This window comes from Phymastichus coffea, unplaced genomic scaffold (genome assembly GCF_024137745.1).
Source record: "Phymastichus coffea isolate CEN01 unplaced genomic scaffold, Cenicafe_Pcof_1.1 PCOF00096, whole genome shotgun sequence".
NCBI classification, from domain to species: Eukaryota; Metazoa; Arthropoda; class Insecta; order Hymenoptera; family Eulophidae; genus Phymastichus; species Phymastichus coffea.
Window position 1 is genome coordinate 870,914 of NW_026706907.1, and position 21,958 is coordinate 892,871.

A 21,958-nucleotide genomic window follows, 5' to 3' on the forward strand; every position below is an offset into this window, starting at 1 on the left:
CCGCGAGAACGCGGCGCAAATCAATCGTCGGAGTATCTTAAACGAGCTCCAATTGAAACGCCGAGGCTGCTGCGATAGGCTGCCGCGGTTATCGAGAGCCGCGGCGCCATAAATCGGGGGAGGGGACGCGCGGCTATTTCGCGAGATTGCGGCGCAGTGACGCGGCCGAGGAATTTATGCCCGGGCCGATATCCATTAGGCGCTTTGCATACGCGACAAAGCTAAGATCGCGACGCTCGATTGGCGCCCGCGAGGCTAATTTACCGCCGGACGCGCGCGTATCGCCGGCGAGCGCTCGCTCGCGAGAGTTCCGCGGCGCGCGGAGGAGAGAATAAAAATTGCAGAGAGAGCGTCGCCCGCGATCGAGAGGCTTTCGCGGGCGCTCTCGCCGACCGGGAAATCCGGCGGACGCGAAGGCCGCGGCGCGGCTGTGGCGTGCCGCGCGCGAAAACGAATGGCGAGTATTGTCGCGTGTGCGTGGGCGTCGCGCGACACGCTCCGCCTCGGCGCGAGAACTCGCGCGGGGAACAAAGGCGCGACTCGCGCCGCTGCCTGCTCCGTAGGACGTAACGCGCGAGAGAGGGGCCTCTGGTGGGAGTAGCGCCGAGTATAGAAGGGAAATTTTACAGCGACGAAAAAGGAGGTGGAGGTGAAGGGGGAGGCTCGTTTTCTCTCTCTCTCTCTCTCTCTCGGACCTTCTCGTCTCTGAATCGTAGTGGGAAGCGTCTTGTCGACAAGCGCGAGAATGGATTGGTTGAGGGGAGATTCTCTCTTTGCGCTTTTTTCCCTCCTTTCGCTTGTTCACCGCCGAGTACTCGCTGCTTATTTCTTGCCGACTTCGGGGAACGAATAGGCGTTGGTGACGCGTACTCGAATACGGGCGCAGTCGGTCGGACGCTAATTTTCCACATCGAAATTACGGAATTTCGCCCGAGTTACGACCGACGCGTACGCTGGAATTCCCCGTAATGATCGCCCGCAAAAGGAATTACGAGTGGCGAGTCGAAAATCGCCCGACAACGGGCACAAGCGTCTCGAGATAACGAGGCCCCGCGCGCCAGAAACAATCCGAAGGCAGCTCGCAGCGCGCGCCGCAATTAGTCCGTCGGCAAATTACGCACGCGGGCACGATGAATATTTGACTCGCCTCGGCGTATGGGAAACGTGATTTGCGCGTAACGCGCGCACCTGCCTTAGCCGCAGTCGGAGCGAGCGCCGCGATGCAAAACGATTAACGCCCGAGAGAATTTCCCCGCGGGAGCGAAGAGCGCTTCCTCGACCACCGTTGGACGGAGTCGAAAAACTTGGATCGCGATGCGCTCCTCGCGGTGAAGTATCGCCTTCGTCGCCGGAGAAGCTGCCTTGGAAATTAAACTTTATTAATGACTGCGCGCCGCAGCGGCGCTCTGCGCTTACCGAGGCTCCGCTTGGTTTTTCCCGGTAATTGTGAATAATGTAACGAGGCTGCGCAAACAGTGCGTTGACGATCGCGGGTATAGCCTTTGCTTCGAGGAAGATCGACTCGATTGAAAACGCGAATGACGCTGCTGTGATAAAGATAGATCGTTGTGAAATTTCGTTTGATATCCATCGGACGCTTCGACGAGTGGAGGTAATGTCGGAGAAAACAATTTACGACCGCTTCGTCAAATTTATTCGTGGATTCGATACGCAAACGGACCGATACTGCAATGGTCGATGGCCGTGGCAATTGAATAGCGGTAAAGCGATTTCGCATGTCAATGCCGCGCAGACGTGATTGTCCGCCTGGTGGGGCGATCGAATTCGACGCCGCGCCGCACGCGCTGTCGGGAGGATCGCCAAGTCCAAAATCTAATACGGGATATATTTACCGCGAAGCGCTTCGCTCGACGCGAAACCACTTCGTCGGCCAATCGAGATTTCATTCGTGAGCGCCCGAGATAACCTTCGCGCGCGAGAGGATACCTAGGCGAATGAAAAAAGAGAGGCTGCACACGGGCGCGCCGCGAAGAATATCTCGCGAAAGACTTTGGCGAGCGGGCGCGCAACACAAAGACGGGGAGCGCGATGCGCGTGAATCCCAGGTGTTCGAACCTCCTCTTCCTCGGCGATAACGTGATGGCGTGCGCGATGTACACACACACACACACACACGTGCGCGCGCGCGTCCCTTTTCTCTCTCTCTCTCTCTCTCCCTCTCTTTCTCTCTTCTTCGTTTCGCTTCCCACATTGTTAAGGGAGCAGCACCTGCTGATTGATCGCCGCGGCTTCGATTCCTCGCTAGGATATGAAAATAGAACGCGGCTCGCGTATGTAACGAGCAGCCGAGCGACGATTCACGCGCCGGATTAGCTTCGGCGATATATCCCAGCGATGAAATGCACTGCGCGCGCAGCCGTTGACCGTCGGAGTGTGTGTGTGTGTGGCGTTTTCGCGGCTCTCGCCCTCCGCTTTGATCGATTGCGCCTCCAATTACCACTGGCGATGCTGCTCCTTTTCCTCGACGGACATTTAGATCGACGCATTGCAATCGCGAGCGCAAAATGTTTTTTTTTTATTTATTTGTATACTGTCTAACCACAGTAATTAAATGTTATTGTACAATAAATATTAAGAATTAATCCTGACTCTACGTTACATAGAGGTACTTCACCATTGATCTATACTAAAGCGCTTATTTTACAGAGCTAACATTAAGTACGTACAAAAGATGTTTTATATTTTAAAAATATTAAAACTATTGGTGTTGTGTGCATTATATTCTTTCCCAGGCAATTTGTATTTTCCTTTAGCCGGTTGGCGTATCTTCTGCAAATAGTTTCTTCTTTTACACGTAGCGTGTTTACGTCATTCCTAATTATCTCATTTATAACAAACCGTAGTGCGTTTGTGATAGATCTTAAAGTTTTATCTTGAAATCTTTCACTCATGTCAATATTCGAATTTTGTGGCTGTACCTCTTAGATGAAAGCCTTATACACATATTGGTTTTGATTATGCACTTGTATATCAGTAATTTATTGTTGATTGACAATTTGGATTTGCTGCCTAGTAGCCAGTTATATTTTCCCAGCTGTAAATTGAGCTGTTTACATTTGGTACAAATGTGATCCCTCCACGTTAATTGACGATCCAAGTGCATATCACGGTATTTGGCTTTTTCTCTTTATGGTATTAGTTAGTTGCTTATGAAACCTGAACTGACTTGGATTCATTCATTATTATTCTCCATTTTTTGAATCGGAGTAGTGCTTTATCTAGATTTTTCTGCATCTGTATATTATAAGAAACTGCTGTTGCATTGAGAGAGATGTTAGGTTGTGTCATCTGCATAAGTGGCGATATTAATATTTCTTATGGTTGGAAGATTATGTCTGTAAATTAGATATAGCAAGGGGCCAAGAACGCTTCCTTGGAGAATACCGGCTTTTATTTGATACAGTTTAGTGGTTTCGTGTTATTTATTTTAACCTTAAAATTTCTACGGCTTAAATATGATTCCAAGAGTAGATAGAGATTTTTTGGTAGGATTTATTAAGTTTCTACATAATAAACCTTCGTGCCACGCTTTATTTTATCAAAAGCCCAAGCTGCATTAAGAAATGCTGCATCGCAATATTCGTTTTTTCGAAAGTAGTTCTGACTTTAGTGATGAGTGTTTATTTGTTCTGTTGTTACGTGATTGTTTCGAAAACCGAATTGATGATCGAGTATGATGTTCTGTTCTAGCAGTATTTTAGTCTTTTCATTATTATTTTTTACACAGATTTTTGAAAGTGTTGGATGTAGAAAGGAAGACGAAACAAGACGAGTGCAAATAATTACTGTTGTATTTCATTAGACAATTCGTAGGCTCACGTATGCAAGAACTTATTTATTAATGATGGCGATTAGTTCTTACATATTAAATCATGAGTATACATGAACATCGATAACTGATAAGCGTGATTTTCGAATGTTATATAATATATATAATATAATAATTCTCGCACGTTTATTTGAAAAATAATTTAAAAAATAGAATTGCTCCGAAAAGATAAATCTGCTCTGCACTCCTTCGTCAAATGAATATTACGTCTGCGCAGCGAATACATAAACCAGCAATACCCAAGTTCTTGTAGTCAATTTTCGATCTTGAGCCTGTCTTTGAATATGATTTGTGATGATTCGGAATTGAATTTCTTTTGGCTGTGCACATGTGACAGTTTGCAGCGTTACACATAGAAATAAATTCGCAGTCACCGACGTTGCTTCATAAACTTGGTACGTACTCAGAAATCGATTGTCGTTCTCCCTGGTACTTTGAAAAAAAAATGGATGTTGCATAAGGAGGACGTCCTTTCTCGGTGAAAGATTTGTCTCTCGAGAAGTTTGATAATCATCGTAATTGAATTCGGTTGGAGCTTTCGGAGCTGCTAGCGCTGTAATTCTTGTAAGATGTTTAGCTCCAATTTGCTTGAGCAATCCCTTTGCGCTGTACTTTTTGTTACCTTTGAGGATTCTTATCTCAAGATAATTTTCAAAGCGCTGTTTGTAATTGCGAAATAATTCATTTTTCGAATAAAAATTCTCGAAATTCGACAAAAGTTAAAGCGTTAACTGATACTCCTTGAACCGTAAAGACAAAGCAGATTTGCCGGTGCTTGAATATTCTACAACTTTTCTTACTTTATTAGTTTTTTGTAACTTTAATATTTATTGAAATTGATTGGCATCTATCGAACGAATTGCTGCTCGCGCTTCTGCTTGATTTGTTGTGTACGTTGTCATTGGTAGATTCCATTTTTAAGCGCTTTTTTTTAAATTCTGCACTGCTTAATGTAGGATGGTCGTAATTTTTTCGTAAGTTTCCAATACGAGTATAGAATTATTTTTTTGCGTCAGCTGTTTTTATAATATCATCAATGGAAAATAAGCAATATATCACTCTGTGCTATATTGTTTAGATCATCCAATTTCAAGCCAGGACAAAACATCTTGCTGGACGGGTACATAGCATTTTCTATTGGCATTTTGAATTTTCTTGAATTAGGCCACTCAGCGAGTACTTTTATATCACGAAATGGGTTGATGTCAAATGAGACCATTTCTTGACCCAGAGCACAATAAAATCGCATTACACATTCCAGCCGTCCTTTTTCCTTGTCAGTTAACTTTCAGCTTCTTGGAATCCATGACTATCAAATACGTAATAATCCTTGTCGCTTCTAAAAATAGCTAGGGTATAATTATTATACGTACAATTATTACATCCAAGGATATCTGGTCTTTCAAAAACGATATTCATCTGCCGGTCGAACGTACCTTGAGATTGGCTTTCAATTTCAGGAAGCTCATCCCAGTCCCCAATGGTAACATCTGCAATAAGGCCATTAAGCATCACACATTTAAATTGTTTGCCTCCACCACAACTGAAAAGTTGGCGCTTGCAAGCCATGGCGATTATTAATCAACGCTAATCATTTCAGCTACTCTTCTCGAAAGTAATAATTGCCCATACTCTTGAAACAGCCTCTTGGCGGCGAGAACGGCGCGAACCGCGCGACAACGAGAATCGTCATGGTCCCGCGCGCTCCTTAAATGCCCATTCATCGCGGGAGAGAGAGACAGAGAGAGAGAGAGAGATTGACAACAATGAAACGCGTCGATGCATCCTATCGATAAAGGCACACACGGTAGTAGCTGTATACGTCGCGTGATTGAAAGGTTTGTGCGAGAGATCCCGAAGAGGAGCCAGCGAGATAACGGCCCTGAAAGATCGGCTATTAGTGAGAGCGTGACTCGGCGCATGCACGTATACGCGTACACGTACACGTCAAGCCCGACTACCGTGTGTCTCGTCGCTCTCGGAATTCTTCAGCCTCTCTTGTTGCAGCGCTGTCCGTTCTTTGTCAGCTGGAAATATACATTTTATTTGAATGTTTCCAGGGTACGGCCGTGTGAGTAGTGCTCGCTGCTCTTGTTTGTCATTAGTCACTTTGTCTCGCTGATCAAATTTCTTCCTCCTCTTCTTTTTGGCCTGTCTTTTCTCTGGGACTCCTGCGCTTTTTTTCCTTTCTTTTTGTACCCTTCTTGTCCCTCGTAACTTCGTGGGCAACGACGCAGGGAACGTACTCTTTTTTTTCTTTGTGACTTCATTATTGAACTGTGTAGCGCTGTGGTATCGTTTGAATTTTACCGAGATTTCGCTGGTGTGTCGTAGTGAAGCTTATGCGAACAAATAATAGACGAGTAAATTCATTTTTTCATGTGACTTTTCTTCGAATTTTTTTGAGTTGTTCGATGACTTCGTTAATCGGATTCATTTATGAATAGGATAGAATTGTCGTTGAAATCATTACAGGTGTAATTACAGAATAGAAAAGAAGAGAAAACGATCCGACTTTCGCTAAGCTTTCAGACTTTTCGGAAGAGTTATAGGGTGAATGCCATTTTAAAAAGTGTACAAAAAATTTAATTATATCAATATTATTAATGAAATATTAAATCAATGCTAAAACTGACATTATAAGTAAATTCTCCTTGAAAATTAATTATCTTGTAAAGAGAATACTTCTTGTATCAAAGTGAATTCCTCTTGTAATAAACAGATATCTCGTTTATCAAAAAGAATCTTCTGTTTGATCGATGTTGAAATGAAAGTTCTATAACAAGAAGATAAATTTCTGGTACAAGATCAAAATATTTTTTTGACTTATCGATGCTTATTGTTAATAAACTGTTAATCTTCCTCATGTAGTTAAATAAACTTACGTTTCGTAGTTATTCGTCTAGTACGTAGAGCAAACAATATAACTGCCGTAAACGTCAACACATATAATAGAATATTAGACAATTTTTATTAATTTCTTCGTATTTGCAAAGAAAGCTATTTCAATTACAATTTCACCTGTATTAAGCAATAACTCCTAACAAGTGCGTGTGTTCGTATATTCGACTATAAATTTTATGCCATTTTCAAAATTTTCTTTGATTTGGCAAACGCATCGAATAATGATACCCGTAAGAAACGTTACAACGTGGAAATGAAGAAAAGGAAACGTTGAATGAACGACTTTAATACTTTAATGTTGCGTCGCGCGAACGAGCGGACAGAACGTCAACGAGTCAGGCCATTCCGAAGTAAAGCTCTCCGCGAAACGTGCGTCGTCGACTTGATCGCTCGTAGCAATAACTTCCAGAGCAAGAGGCACGCGATCACACCGGTGGTGCGAGACTCTCTTAGCGAATCATAGACTCGCCGGGCGATGCACACAGATCTGCGAGCGATCGATCTTCCGATGCACAACAGAGCCGTATTCATAGCGCGGCGTTCGCGCAAGCACATTAGCATGAAAAATCGAGCGCGCGGCACGCGTCGCGAAGGCATAAGAGAGAGAGAGAGAGAGAGAGAGAGAGAAGGAAAAAAAACAGGCCGTCGAATAGAATTTCCCACAAAAGGCTCGCGCGACTTTTCCCATATCAGGCATGCAAAGCCTGATGTATCGAGGCGGCTCCGGGCGTTATGACGCCGCGCGCACACAGACCGCCCACCCCTCCTGCCGCCCTAATGTCCTAGGATTAGAAGGGGGAGACGACGACGTTAATCGTCGATTAATTATTGCCCTCGCCCAGAGATCAGACGACTTCTGATCGATCGCTCGCCGATAAGATTGTCTTGGGGACGCTTGGTTTATCATCGAGATTTAGAGACGCTACTCGGATGGATCGCACGGGGCAAATATTTTCGGAACAAAATACAAGTTGAGAACGAACGCTTTACCATCCAAGTTTTGACGGCGGCAACTCATAGAATTTGCATTGAAGATGAAAGCGCTAATTACTATTTATTTGCTGTTACTAATCAACTTTCATCTCTGATAACTCACAATGGGCTTGGTACATAATGTTTGGGTACGATGTCGGTTATTACTTTGTTATTTATATATCCTCAAATCGAATAAAATATTTATTTCATTCAACGCGATGTAATCATTTTTTAAAATTGCCAAACATGTCACAATATGGAAAATTATTTCACGAACAATCACTTTGTGGTCAAATGTTCAGGTAAAACTTTAGAAAGCTCATTGAAACGAATGAATATGAAATAAAGGCTTTAGTTGTAATTTAATACTCACGTCGCGTCAAAGATTGTCGATGAATGTTCGCTTCTAATAAGATAAAAATCGAGTAAAATCGTATAAAATCGAAGTTGCTGCTAATGTCGAGATTTAAAAACGATAAAACATTCCACAGAATGACAAGTAAACCATCGTCGCTCGACACTCGAACGCGAAAGCTCGTCTAATCCTCGACAAGCAGTCGAACAATCAAACCAAACAAATCCAAAGATCCAAACACGCGTACGCACACACTTGGACGGGCGAAGAAGAGAAGTCAAGGGCGGGCAAAATATGATCAACAGTCCTGTCGTCGGGAGCTTAAAGGAGAGTATATCGCGCGTGTCAGTCCCCTTCACATGCCTGCACTAAGTCGGAAAAAGAAGTAGCGCGGAAGGGGGGGGGGGCGCAGAAGCTGCGCGCACACGCCGCACGTGCCTCCCCGATCTCTGTGGGATCATTTCGGTGCGCAGGACCGCGCAGATTAAACCTTCGAGTGCGATAATGCCGAGGAGGGTGCCCCGGCGGTTTGACTTCTCCGACTGCTAATGCGAGCGCTTGTCGCGAGGAAATCCCTCGCTCGCACGAGCCGCTTTCCGTCGCCTCTTGCGTTCCTCTTAATCTTCCTTGCAAAAGTCAATTCAATTATCATAGAGGAAACCCGCAGCTACTCTCGCTGTCTCGAAAAAAAAAAAGAAACAAAAAGAAGCGAAGGCTTTCCACGCCTATTAAATTCGCACTTTAAAAGAAACTCGACGATCGCGCGCCCCATCCCTCGGTCGCGCGACGATCGTCGTCTCGAGTTACGCGAGCGATTGACGAGGCACGCGCGCGCGTGACATCGGGCATATTGCGCGCGTATCCCCTAGCATGGGAACATTCGTAAAACAGGCGGCTCTCGCCTGCTGCTTTTTTTCTTTTTTCGCCGCGGATTTATCGCTCGCCGAGCGATCGTCTCGCGGCCGAATTTCCGCGCAGGTGCCGCTCTTCGACGTGGTTTTCTCTCTCTCTCGAGCGCGCGCGCGATGCCTATTAATTCGTGGGAGGAGTTCGCCGAGCGCGAGAGATGAAGATAGCGCCGTGGGCGGATTCGGCTTTGCGCGCGTGATATATGAATACGCGCGTTTATAAGGTGCGAATCTCGCGCTCGCTCCTCCGTCGGCGCGCCGGCCGATGCATCGCGGCGCTCGCGGGAGGGTGATTAAGAAAAAATGCTTCTCCCCTCCGCCGAAATTCGATGCGCCGTCGCGGCCGCGATCCGTTTTTTCCCATTGCGTGTCGGCGAAAGCTTCGCCGGGGCCTCGGCCGAACGCGCCGCGTCTCATCGACGCGACAATCTCCGCGCCTCCCGAGACTCGTAAATCCCGCGCGAGACGTAACGTACTTCTCGCAACGGTACGCGCGCCTCTTTATTACTTCTGCTCGCTGCGAGCGCCGCGGACTTTCGTTTCTACCGTCGTCGCGAGTATGCAAATGGGCGCATAAAGCAGCGTCCTAATCACAGAGGAAGCGGTCGCATAAATCTCGTGTCATTCGCGCCCCGACGAGAGCCTCCTTAATAACATATCCTAGCGTAAGCAGCCTGTTATTTAGACCGGCTGCCGTGGCTGCTGCTGCACCGACTCCCTCCCCTCCCTCCCAGCCGCAAGAGAGTCGACGCTCTGCGCGCCCGCAGCTTGCACGCGGACGCGCACGCGAGATACTTTCGTACGGGCGCCAGCTCGCGTTTCTTCTTCTCTCGCGGCCGGAGAACGGAATAGCGTTGCTCTTGTTATCGGCAGGTGTTTATGCTGGAGATCACTACGGATGAAAAATATAGCAACGAGTCGAAAGCTTCTCGGCTTCGACTGTGGACGCGAGAAATACGTATGCGTCCGAAAGCATAAGAATTGAACGTCGTGAATCGCCAACATTGGCAGCCGTTGTAATTCGACCGGGCGAGCGGAGTCGTCGCGTGCCTCGCGAGCGAGAAGGAAGATGGAAAAAAAAAAGACGCGGCACGTTTCCGGACGAGCTGTCTCCTCAAAGCGAGCGCGCGCGCGCGTCACTCGTATAACCGATGCCTTTTGGATGAGGACGTCCCCCCGCTGCGAAAGCCCCGACCGCACTGTTTGCGCTCTCCCCTGCAGTGTGTTCGCCGGATCGTCGAGTGCCGGGATTAGATATTAAATAACCAGCAAAGCAGCGTCGGTAGCTGCAGTCCCCTCCCCCCTCCCCGCCTCCATAAAGGTTAGGCCAAACGGAGCGTTATGGAAGCAAGGGTGGCCCGGTCGCCCGCTACGCGATACGTGTGAACGAGTCAACAAATCGCTGCGGATATCACTTGCGCGTGAGTGTTTGATTTTTCTAGCCTGCGCTTCTGTATATCCTCTCGTTAAATCTATTCTTCGGGGGTGCTATTTGTAAGGTGGGATGTTTTCATTCTTTTTTTAAACTAGTTTCTTTTGTTTTTCTGTTATTTATTAGGTTACTTGAACCGTTTACATAACAATTTTGAAATTCTAATGGTATGTACACATGGATAAATCATGCCGTTTGAAATACATTACATTCATCGATTAATATCGATGAATAAAAATAGAATTTCCAGCTATTCTTCCACAAAGGCCGATGAATTTCTACTTATTTAAAGATGTATAGGAAAAATTAAGAAAAATTATCCAAAAGATTAATTAAACTTACGATTGATAAAATTTACTATATAAGCCATGATACTACTGTACAATATTGAACCTTACATACGCAATAATAGTGCGCAGAAAATATGCACTGTATTTTTTTTTTTGCCTAGTCGAAAACATCCGTGAATCTTCTTCAAATATAACGGGTACAACATTCTGATAATTAGTTTCCGCTGTCCGCATACCTTATAATTCACAAAAACTAATTAAAAATGTATTTTCCTTCATTTTACTCTGTAACTTTCACTCTCTCCTAACCTAATTTCAAAACGATAATATTAATATCAATATCACACATGGTTGTAACATTTTTTATTTATACTGATAATTTTGAAACGTAACTCTTAATTATTTATTGATGGCATATTTCTACTCTTGCAGATTATTATTTATATATTAATTGCTCATAAATTGAATTTATTGCTGACATATAAATCTCACATTGCTATAGATATAAAATAAAAATATTGAAAGTATACGAAAAATTTTTAATTTCGAGCTCTTTTTTAGCATATCAATCACAACGCTTGATATCGATGACTCATAAATTTTGAAAGATAGAATTAAAGTAATAAATGTATAATTGAAAATTACGTAAAACAGGAGAGATCTTGAAATAGTATATTACGATGTAAGTGCGGATAAGTAGATTCTTGTCTTGCACGCCGTTTAGGATGGAAAGATACACGAGAAAAGCATCTCTTTCCCGAACGTTTGTCCGAGCGCATCTTTGGATACGACGTGTGGAAAGTACAATTTTTACGCATTACGCCGAGCTTCGCGGCAAAGACGAGTTCTACCTTGCGCACGGAGAGTCGAAAAAACTCGAAGGACCGAATGGTCAAAAGCCACACGGCGTCAACGTCGACGACGTAATCCCGAGGAACGAAAAAACGAGAAAAATTCAATACGAGCGCACGCGCTCCTCGATCATAGTAATTATCAGTCCGCGGCTTGGCAATACAGTCGATAATAACAGAAATCGACTCGGCGCGCGATAAGCCCGGTAATTTGACAGAAAAGCAGCGGGCCGACGCGCGCGAGATACGCATCGCTCTGCCCCGTAAATAACTCATACATAACGCATGTAACGCGCGATACGCGACCTTTTTTTCTTTCTCTTTTTTTCATTTTTACGCGTATCTATCCCGAAAATTAATTGGCGCGCGCTGCCAGTTTATCCGCGTCATTATCATCGACGAGGTACATCTGCTCCTGCGCAAGCGAGCAGACAGAGTATTGCTCTCTTTTCTCTCATTTTTTTTTTTTTTTTTTTTTTGTATTTGACGAGAGTCTAATTCCTGTTATTTCGAGATAGCGGCGCGCTCGTAGCGATGGTACGTCGCGTAATTGAATTCGCGAAGGAGCGATTTCTTTTATTGACGGTGTTTCGAGGGATCGTAAATTATGTGCCTTGCCAGCGCGAAGCACTGTGTTTTTCTCACGAACATGTTCATTTTGCAGGCTGTGCACTTTGAAAGCTGCTTTCTCGCTTAATTATTATCATTTTTCTTAATCGAATTTACATATCGTGCCTGTTCCGACAGGCATCAAACTTTTGTTTATTTATTTAGTATTCATAGACGAGTAATTACAGTGGCATGAACTCGTGTTACCATCAGCCTACAGAAGAGGAATTTCCTCTTTCTTTTAGGAATCGGTAAATCACAAAAATACACATATCAAACTTAAAACTATAGACCGTGATAAAAAAAACTCATTAATTAAGATCATTTGTTCTTTGACTAACAATAAAATCTCATTATCGCGTAGAAGTGATTGTAACTGCGATTCATTGATTGCGTCAATGTATAATAAGCTTAATCTTGTAAGTAACATCAAAATTTAAATTGCGACCGAGACTCTAGAAAAATGATGAAATGTCCAGACGCAATCAGCCAGATCGCAACCGTTACGACGAAAGGCTTCTCTCGCCCGTAGCAACAACCGTAATAAACAAAGACGAATTATGACAGGCACAGTGACAAAACTGTAAGCCATCGCGCGCTCACTCCCAGCCATCAGCCCACTTGGCTTTGAGTAAACAACATTTAGCGCGTGTCGTAAAGCCGTTAAAAAGCGACTAACCCCGGAGAAAGAGAGAGAGAGAGAGAGAGAGAGAAGAAAAAGCTTCATTAACGCTCGCTCGTGTCTAATTTGTACGCGTAAGGGAAGGCAAAGGCTGCGCATCACCTGCGCGGTGGGTGCGTCTGGTTTTTGGCACGCGATGCCCGCCGCCGATAATCATCGACAGCTTCCGTTCGACATCGAGAGAGAACGAGTTTGATAATTGCGAAATTGTCGGGGCCAGCCGTTCCCGAATAAATTCGTCATTAATACATCATTATTCATCCTTGCGTGCGGACGGACACCACCGGTCATTTTCTGCGCGCGATATACGTGCGCACGTGAGCTCCGGTCAGAGCAAGGCGTTACCCCGAATTTCTGTCTCTAACGTATTATTCGTGCGTTAATGCCGTCGTAAGATTATCGTTGATTAAGACGAGCTCTTAGCGAAATTGACGGCCCAGCGTGAATAACGTTGCGCGTTGTTCGCCATGCTTCGACCATACGAGAAAGTTCTTTTTTTTCCATCACAACACGATTAAAATTTGACTTGATCTTGAAACGACGTATACGTGGCAACAAGTTATCTGTAAAAATTATAGAGTTGGTCAGAGCAAAAGTTACGGTAACTCATCGTGATCCAGAGTGCGAGAGTGAGAAGTCTGTAAGAATAAAGGTATGCCAGGACAATTTTTAACGCTGATATTCCGGTAAAACTTTTGAGCCACTATCGTAAATTTGCACATAACTGTTTAATTTCACATGCACCAATAATTTTTCACCAAACTTATTAGCATAGCTTTGTCAAATCAATTTTTTGTTAATTATAATAATGATTCGCATGAGACGGTTTAATGATAAAGAAAAATTAATTGAGCGACAAATCATCGAAAGAAATAATAAATTTTGAATGCTAATTAGGTTTATTAAATTCATTACTCGCTGAATTCATTACTTCTTAAAATACTTTGTGAAATCCTATAAAAGTATATTAAAATTATGAAGTATAATTTTTAAGTATTACAAGCGTGACAAATAGTTGAAAAATCCACGTTTTATCAATTTGAATAAAAAAATTACAATCACGATAAAAGTATAGAAAGCAAATTAATAAAAGATGAATAAACCAAGTCGTGTAAGATGTAACGTTTCCATGCGGTCGACGATACGCGATTTTATCAACATATCAAATACTGTCCAATATTTCCAAAAAATGTTCATGCTATTTGTCGTTATCAAAGCTGCAACGAAACTGCAGGCAGAGAACACAAACCGAGCTTAACTGTTGTGGTTGATCGCGTGAATCCCGACAGCGAAAGCTGAAGGTAAAAAGTGCGCGTTGCGCGTGATAAAAATTGCGATGAATCTCTGTAGAATTTTCGCGAGTTTTCTTCGCGAACGCTCAATGTGCTCTAGGAATTGCGGACTCGTCGTCCTAAAGTTCTCGTAAGTTTCTTTATAGAACATTAACGGCAAGGGTGCCGTATCCGGCTGTATAACCGGTCTCCGTCAGCGCGTAATTTTTCCACAGAACTTACTCTCCTCGGAGCTCGAAAACAAATCGCGCAAAGTTTTCCCACAAGATATTAAGAAATCGATATACGAGAGCGCAGCACCGATGTCGTTGGCGCGCGCGCGACAAATCCCATAAACCAGAGCTAATAACCCTCGAAAAGCGCGAGTCATTCGTACACTTGCAGCGTGCATCCTATTCCCCCCTTCTCTCTCTCTCTCTCTCTACGCGCCCACGTTCACCCATGGGAAAAAGTTGACTTCGATTATGAGATTCCGCGAATCCTGCCTTATCCACTCGCACACCCGCTATTTATAGTAAAAGGCTTAGTTGTATTTCACACGGAAATAGCTGGTCGGACTACGCCCGTAGTGCTAACTTCGACGACGATGGATTACTGCCGACGGAGGCTAATTTACGATTATGCCAGCACACGTATTTCTAGGTATGATTCTTCGTGTTGGTCATTTCGCCGTTGAACAAATTGGAGTCGCGCGACGGTAAAGATAAATCTTTATCGTTGCGTGATCTCTTTCAGCCTGTGCAAGTATTGTATATAGTGTCGTATACAGTTTGAACCAGTGAAAAATTTGGAGAAAAATCGAGAGAAAATATCCATGAAGACAGTACGAAATAGACTAATTTCGACAAATAACGTCCTTGACTATAATCAATCTTCCAGCAGAGAAAAATAGTTACAGCGAAATTAGTTGACATTCTAAATTCTAGATGTCTGATCTGGTTTCTATTTGCAGTTGTGTGAGCATACTCTATTTGATTAATTTTACTCAAGAATTAACTGACGATAGCCTGTGAAATCTAGTCGTTTTTACAACTAATGTTCTTGAAAATGGGAATGATCTGGTGGACAGGTGTTTCTTGAAAATGTGACTTATATGTATCGTATGGTATTACAAATTTAAATTGCTTTTCGAAAAAAATAGTCATTGAAAATCATTAAACGCAAATCGAAATCGTATTCGATAAAATTGTCCAATAAGTCCTTTGTAATAAAAACCACAAAAAGGCAAAGAACAATTTTACATTTGCACACTTTTGGGAAGGCGAAGCCAACTCCCAAAAGTACTTTTATAACTCACGAAAGTATTTTTCGAAGTCCCCCAAGTCATACGATTGAAATTATTACGACAATCTTGCAGCGACGATGCCCGCAAAAGCAACGTAATTGCCTCTAATGATCTCTGGCAAGTTGTTGTGCACGCACAGCGCATTCTCGCACACATCTGCGCAGCAGCCACTACAGCGCTCGCTAGCGTATACCTTTATTAACCCAACAATCAACACTCGACAGGCCGGAAAAAAAGAGCCTCTCGTCGTCCTCGAGGCACAATGCGCGAAAGAGTCTCGAGTGCGCATAATCGCGGCGAGCCACAATGAAAAAGGAAATCGCGCGCGACACAACGAAGTAGAGAGAAAAATAACGGGGAAGAGAGAGAGAGTTTGGAGGGTACTCGTACGTACGGCACATTGCTTCGGCGTCTGATCGTGAATAAATTCGCGTGGCGAGCACGCGAGCTCGCATTAAGCAGCCGTCGAAAGGGCATCGTGCGCGCGGCTGCGACGGCGACGACCGCGAGTGTCGCCGAAAATATATAATAGAGCGCGAGGGTGTCTTGGATGGCGCGGGCGTCGAGCTTGCGCTCGTTGAAGGAATGCTAACGGCAATCAAGCCAGACGAGGTTCGCGCGGGTATTCCCATCCGACGAGCACACGTCGAACGTCCTCGTGAAAAGTCCGTTAAATAGCCATCGAGCTCGCGCCGTCGTCGGAAATCTCCCCCTCGTACGAATTCCTTCCCCCGTGCATTGCGCTACGAGCAGCGTGAAACCAGTGTTTTCCATACACTCGCAAGCGTTCCCTTAAAAACCCAGAGCAGCACTCCATTACCGGCTCACGCTTGAGTTGCCCGCTAATAGACAGTCACAGAGGCGGCCAATTTTCGCCGCGCCAACGATTCGCTTTCTTATTGCGGTTCTCCTACTGCTCGACATGGGAAGTGAGCATCCTTCGTCACGTTCGCGCTCCATTAAGTAGATAACTGCCACCCGCCGACCGCTGGACTCAGTTTCACCGATGCAAGCTTGCCCCGGACGCGCGCGCACAATCATTTTTATTAAGTCCGTCGCCCCATTGTCGGCTCTTTTCGGTCCCCGCTGTCGTATCTACAGCTTCATCGCGGATTTTACTTTTTCTCATTCGAACTTAATCGTCGTAATTTTGGCCCAACACACTAAACTCATGACTGAATTCTGTTTTTGATCGTGATACTTACTCCATTGCTTCGTCAGTGCAGTCTCACAAAAAAAAAACAATCGTTTAAAACCAAAATAGCAAACTCTGAAATAAAAAAGTTTCTCATGCACAGTCATTCGGCCTATTACCGAAAACAATTACATGGACGACGCTGCGTAAGAGTTTTCATTTGATGGGTTAATAAATAAGTAACCGAACACGCTGGTACATATATCCAGCAACCCCTTTCACGGTACTTTAAAGTTTTGAACAAAAAAAAAATAGGATAAGAAAGGGAGAGAGAGAGAGAGAAGGGTGTTGGGACGTGTGAAACGCTTCGACATTATATTTCACGCTGGCTGACATCGGCATTATGTTAGCTTTTGTACGATCTAAATGCTTACGGCACACGCGCCACTGCTCGATGCTCGTTTTAACGAGAGTCGAATCGCCGCGACGCCCACAATTGCTGGCTCGCCTTCTTTTTTTTTTTTTTTTTCTGTTTTGTTTTGTCCTGCTGTTCTGCTCGTTGATTCTTGCTGTTGCATTCTGACGCGTTGAAATAAGCGTCGAAACTCATCGAGGGCAAAGAAAATCAGCCATCGACGATCAAACGGACAATTAGACGAAATGCTAACGTGGTTTAACGAAGTAATTACTAAATTCCAAAGCCGTCAACACTTTCAATCAATTATACTAATCTAAAGCAGCAGAAAGAATAGAAACATTAGAACCCTCGCCATATAAATCGACTTTTTGTTTCTCTCGATCTCTCTGTCTCGTCATGAAAGCGAGACACACGCGCGTACAAGGCTGAAAAGACAGTAGTGACAGGAGGCGTGCTTGGAGAACAGCCGAGACTTGGCGTACGTACGTGCGCTCTTCGCGCTGTCGCGCGTACGCCCCTTCTTTAGCATTTGAATGGGCCAATCGAGCGAGTGTGACAGTGCAGCCGCCTGCAGTATAATGGCAAAAAAGCACTCGATACCCATGAGAATCGGCGCTCGCGCGTGCGTCTGCATATATCGAGTGGCGCTTCAACGGCTTCTTCTCTCTTTCCCCATTGTCGTCTCGAGTGCTGCCCACCTACGCGCTCCGTGATTGGATTAAGAATTCGCACGCCGCGAATCTCGGCGCCGCGGTTCCCGGGACAAACGCAGCGCTCGCGCTCTCGTCCGTCGGGGTCTCGCCAGCGTTTTGTTCTCCTCTCCGTCATCGTCGTCCGGCGCCGTCGGCAATCTTCAAAAGCAATCGGTCCCCGTTCTCACACGGACAAGTTTTCCATCGCGAGAAGAAAAAAAAAAAAAAAAATACGAGAGAGAGAGGGAGGCGTCTCGCCCCTTTTTAAATTTCGACGCATCCATCATCCGTTCGCGCGACACGCGCCAACGTAATGTCGTTTTAAATTTTCGACGCCGACCCCTTCCTCCTCTCTCTCTTTCTCTCTCTTTAAAGAACGGATTTTACAAGCTCGGGCGACATCGATCTACCTTCTTCCCCCCTTTTGATTTTCGTGCTTACGCGCGGCCGACGGTACATTGTTCGGACGTACGCGCACTCCCTTCGTCGGCACGTACCGCCGCGTATTGCCGATGTGCAATGCAACGCTGTCTCGCGCGAGATTTCGTCTACGTCCGACGATGTCTCGATTGGCATTGCGAGACCGACATCTGAAATTTTTCGCCGGACGACGTACCCGCCGCGTGTGCGATCGTTCCGAGTGACGCGTTTCCCGCGGCGTCTTCCTGAACCGTGCCTTTAATAGCACAATAACGCAAGTGCCATGCCGTCGTGATGGCGATGCAACGTCACAAAATACTGCACACGCTATTGGAATTCTATTTGTGCGAAGTTAGAAATACCAAGTGCGACTTGCACAATTTTACTTCCACTTTACTGATCGATTTTTCCAGCAGCAACCGGCTTTTTGCGTCGCGATGGCAGTTCATAAAATGCATCGGCGACGGTACCGAGGGATCGAGAAAGTTAAATACTCGAAGAATATCGTTGAGATTTAAATAAACGTTGAGGAAATTCACGCCGAGGCAAATTTACCAAAAACACTGATACCTGCGAACATCGCATCGATGCTCAACGTTTACGATCTCAATGGACAATTTTGAATTATCAATTCATAAGCGTTTATCATTCCGAGACAAGATAATTGTTGAAAATGACGCGCGACCATGGCCCGTTGGTCCATATGTCCAGCGACTGCGTCTGTATTTTACAAGTGCATCGCATCATTGGAAGAAGCAGTTCGACAAGAAGCCAAAAGTGGCAACGGTGCGGTTATCGTTGTAAAACTGAAAAACTCGCGAGCGACAGCGGGGAGAAATGGCGAGTGCGCCGCGCGAAGCGCACTCCTCGAAACGACGCGGTAGCGGCGAGGTAGTGTTGCGCGCCAACTAAACTCGATAACATTGAGGTTCGGAGACTGGAGGGCAAAGCGCACGCTCGCGCGCCCTGCGAGGATCGTCGGAGTACAAGAAGCTTCTTGTACTCCGCGGGGAGCGTGTCTTTCGCCGACGATTGCGGTTCTCTGAAATAAGCCGAAGCGCCCGATTGGATCGTCGCGAGCGAATGCCCAAGGCTTCGTTAAACTCGCGACGCGGCCCGAAGGCGAAGCGCGTACATATGAATCCCGGGTGGGCCGCGTAGCGCCCGGCAATCCGAGTCGATGCGGCGCGAGCTGCCGACGATCGGCGCCGCGGAAAAGGGTGCGCGCGAGCCTGAGCTCCGTTCGGGGAAATTAGTTGCGGGTCTTTGTCCGGAGACCCTCGGCGCGCGAGCAAACTTTAATAATAACGCCGCGGCAGAGCCGGAGATGGAAGCCCGAGGTAATTTCCGGCGAGGCTGGAGATGGCGGCGCTACGCCGCTTAGCCGAAAGACGGCGAGGCAGCTGGAGTAGCTTCTTCGATGTGTACATAGTTTTGCCACTCTGCTCCCCGATAAGCGCTTATGCGCGCGCGAGTGATTTGCGAGCTCGCGCCACTGAAAATGGATCTCTCTCTCTCTCTCTCTCTCTCACTCTCTCGAGTCGCTGTCGAAGCGAGAGAGGAGTTCGACGGTGTTCGCAGATACGCGATCAGCGGGAATAGCAGCGAAAAGCGCGACGTTAATTCTCGCACCAGCTGGCTTAGTCTTCGAGGTCCATCGCCTCTTTTTTTTCCACAGTGGCACGCGGCACCATCGGCATTAGTAGAGCGATAAATCCGTCCTCCGTTCTTGGGAAAAGTCATTTCCTCGCGGGCGGCTCGAGGGAGGTAATAAAGCCATCTTGCTTTCTCTGGCGCTCGCGAGGGGATAGCGATCTATACGCGCCGCTGGCTGTGCTGGTAGTGGCGCACCCTTCGCGGTAACCAAGGCAACGCTTTTCTCTCGAACCCCTTCTACCCTTATCTTTCTCTCTCTCTCTCTCTCTCTCGGCCTCCTCCGGGATTGACGCTGCTGTAGCTACTGAGAGAGAGAGAGAGAGAGAGAGAGAAAGAGAGAATTTTTTCGCAGATAACGCTGATAGATGGCCTAACTCGTGCTGTGCACGCAGGCGCGTGATTCTTTTTTTCTTCCTCGATCACGGCGATTCTGAATTTTTCATAGCGCGGATGTTAGCAGGTCGCGCACGCCGCCCGTGAGCGAGGAAGCGGGGAACCGAGGTGCTCCTGAAGCTCTCATTGCGACGGGCACGAGCTTGCGACGAGCGCGAGGCTGTGGGTTTTCAACGCGAGCCGCGGTTTACGCCGTTGTTGCGACGAGCTCTTCGCCGCGCGATTCGGTTCGCGGAGGATCACGGCCTTTCGAAATTCTCGCGGGCGCGAGCTAATTGGAACGAATGAGCAAAAAGCACGCGGTTCTCGTCGAGCTATTTACGTGAAATGGAATCGGTTTTGCGGCGAAACTTGGAGTTTTCGAACGACACGAGGGAACGTACCGCTCAGTACAGCGGTCCAACGCGTAAAAGCGCGACACTGTATTTTTCCCAAGCTATCGCCGACTTTTCAAGATTCTTTTTTCCAGAACGTATCTTGTCGGAAGCTGCAGTATCGATGTAATCGCAAAACAGAGAGGCATCGAAGCACTTCAGGAATGTCAGCGTGCACATCGCTTCACATCGAATAAGCACCGGCCTGGGCAGCGAAGGCGAACGAGCTTGTTCTTTTTCTTCGCCTCGTTCGCAGTACACCAGTGGCAGTGAAACGCTTAACGAGCGAGCGTGACACGTTGGTCCATCTAGCGGCGATGCTGCGCGCCTGCAATCGAACGAACGTTTGCCAACCGGCCGATGCTTTCGATGGCCCGCGCGTCCAGAAGACTCGGTGATCCAAGCGTGATCATCGATAGCGTGAAATCGAGACCCGGGCGTGCATCGATCGGTCCGCCCGCGACCCTCGAGCGCGCAAACACCGAGCCACCGTGGCGATGCAGTGCGCGCATCGCCGCCTCCGCGAGAACCCATCGGGTCGCGCACAAAGACGCGTCGCAGCCGAGCAGCAGAGTCAAGTAGGTGTTGACTACCGATAGCGAGCGCACAGGTGTGCCGTACACGAGGGCAACGCAGCGGCATTCCGAGCGGGTTATCGCGGCAGATCGCGCGAGGGTTGCAGCAGCAGAAGATGAAGGCAGTGCTTTGTGCTCTCGCTCTCTCTCTCTCTCGCGCGCGCGCGCGAGAGAGAAGAGGGATATCGCTTAGCAGAAATCGCGACTCCTCCGACGGTGGGTGGCTGCGACTGTGTGTACCGGGAACTTCATTAAAATGTAGCGGCCATCAGCGGCCACTCGTCGCTCCGAGTGCTCGGGGCACGCTAGCTTCCTTCTTTTTCGTTCGGTTTCGAGGGGGCGAATAAGCGAGATCGCTTTATCTCCTCGCTGCCCTTTTGCCGAACTCATTCGCGAGCGAGCGCCGCGAGTTCGATCGTTCTGGCCGAAGGCGTCCTCGCGGGCCCGAACGAGATCCGCTCGTGAATCATCGCGCCGCAGCGACACATCGGCACGACGGTCAACGACACGCGCGCGGCCTCGTAAATCATCAGAATTGAGCGAAAAGCGCGCGCCGCGGGGAGGACCACTCACGTCGTACGAGGAAGCTACTCTCGCTCGTGCTCGGGCGTGCAATTGAGCTTGTCTAGAAAAGGGCCTTTTAAATGACTTACGAGGCGCCGACGTGCCGACTTTTAACTCATCCTCGTTTCTCGCCCGCGCGCGCGCGCGCGCGCGCGCACGCGGCACTCTTTATACGGGCGGTAACTGGAGACATGTGTTCCTCTCGGCGGAGACGGCTTCTTTTTTACACCGCGTCTACGGGCATTTCTCTCCCTCTCTCATTCCTTTTTTTTACGATCGCATGCTGCGAGATGTCTGC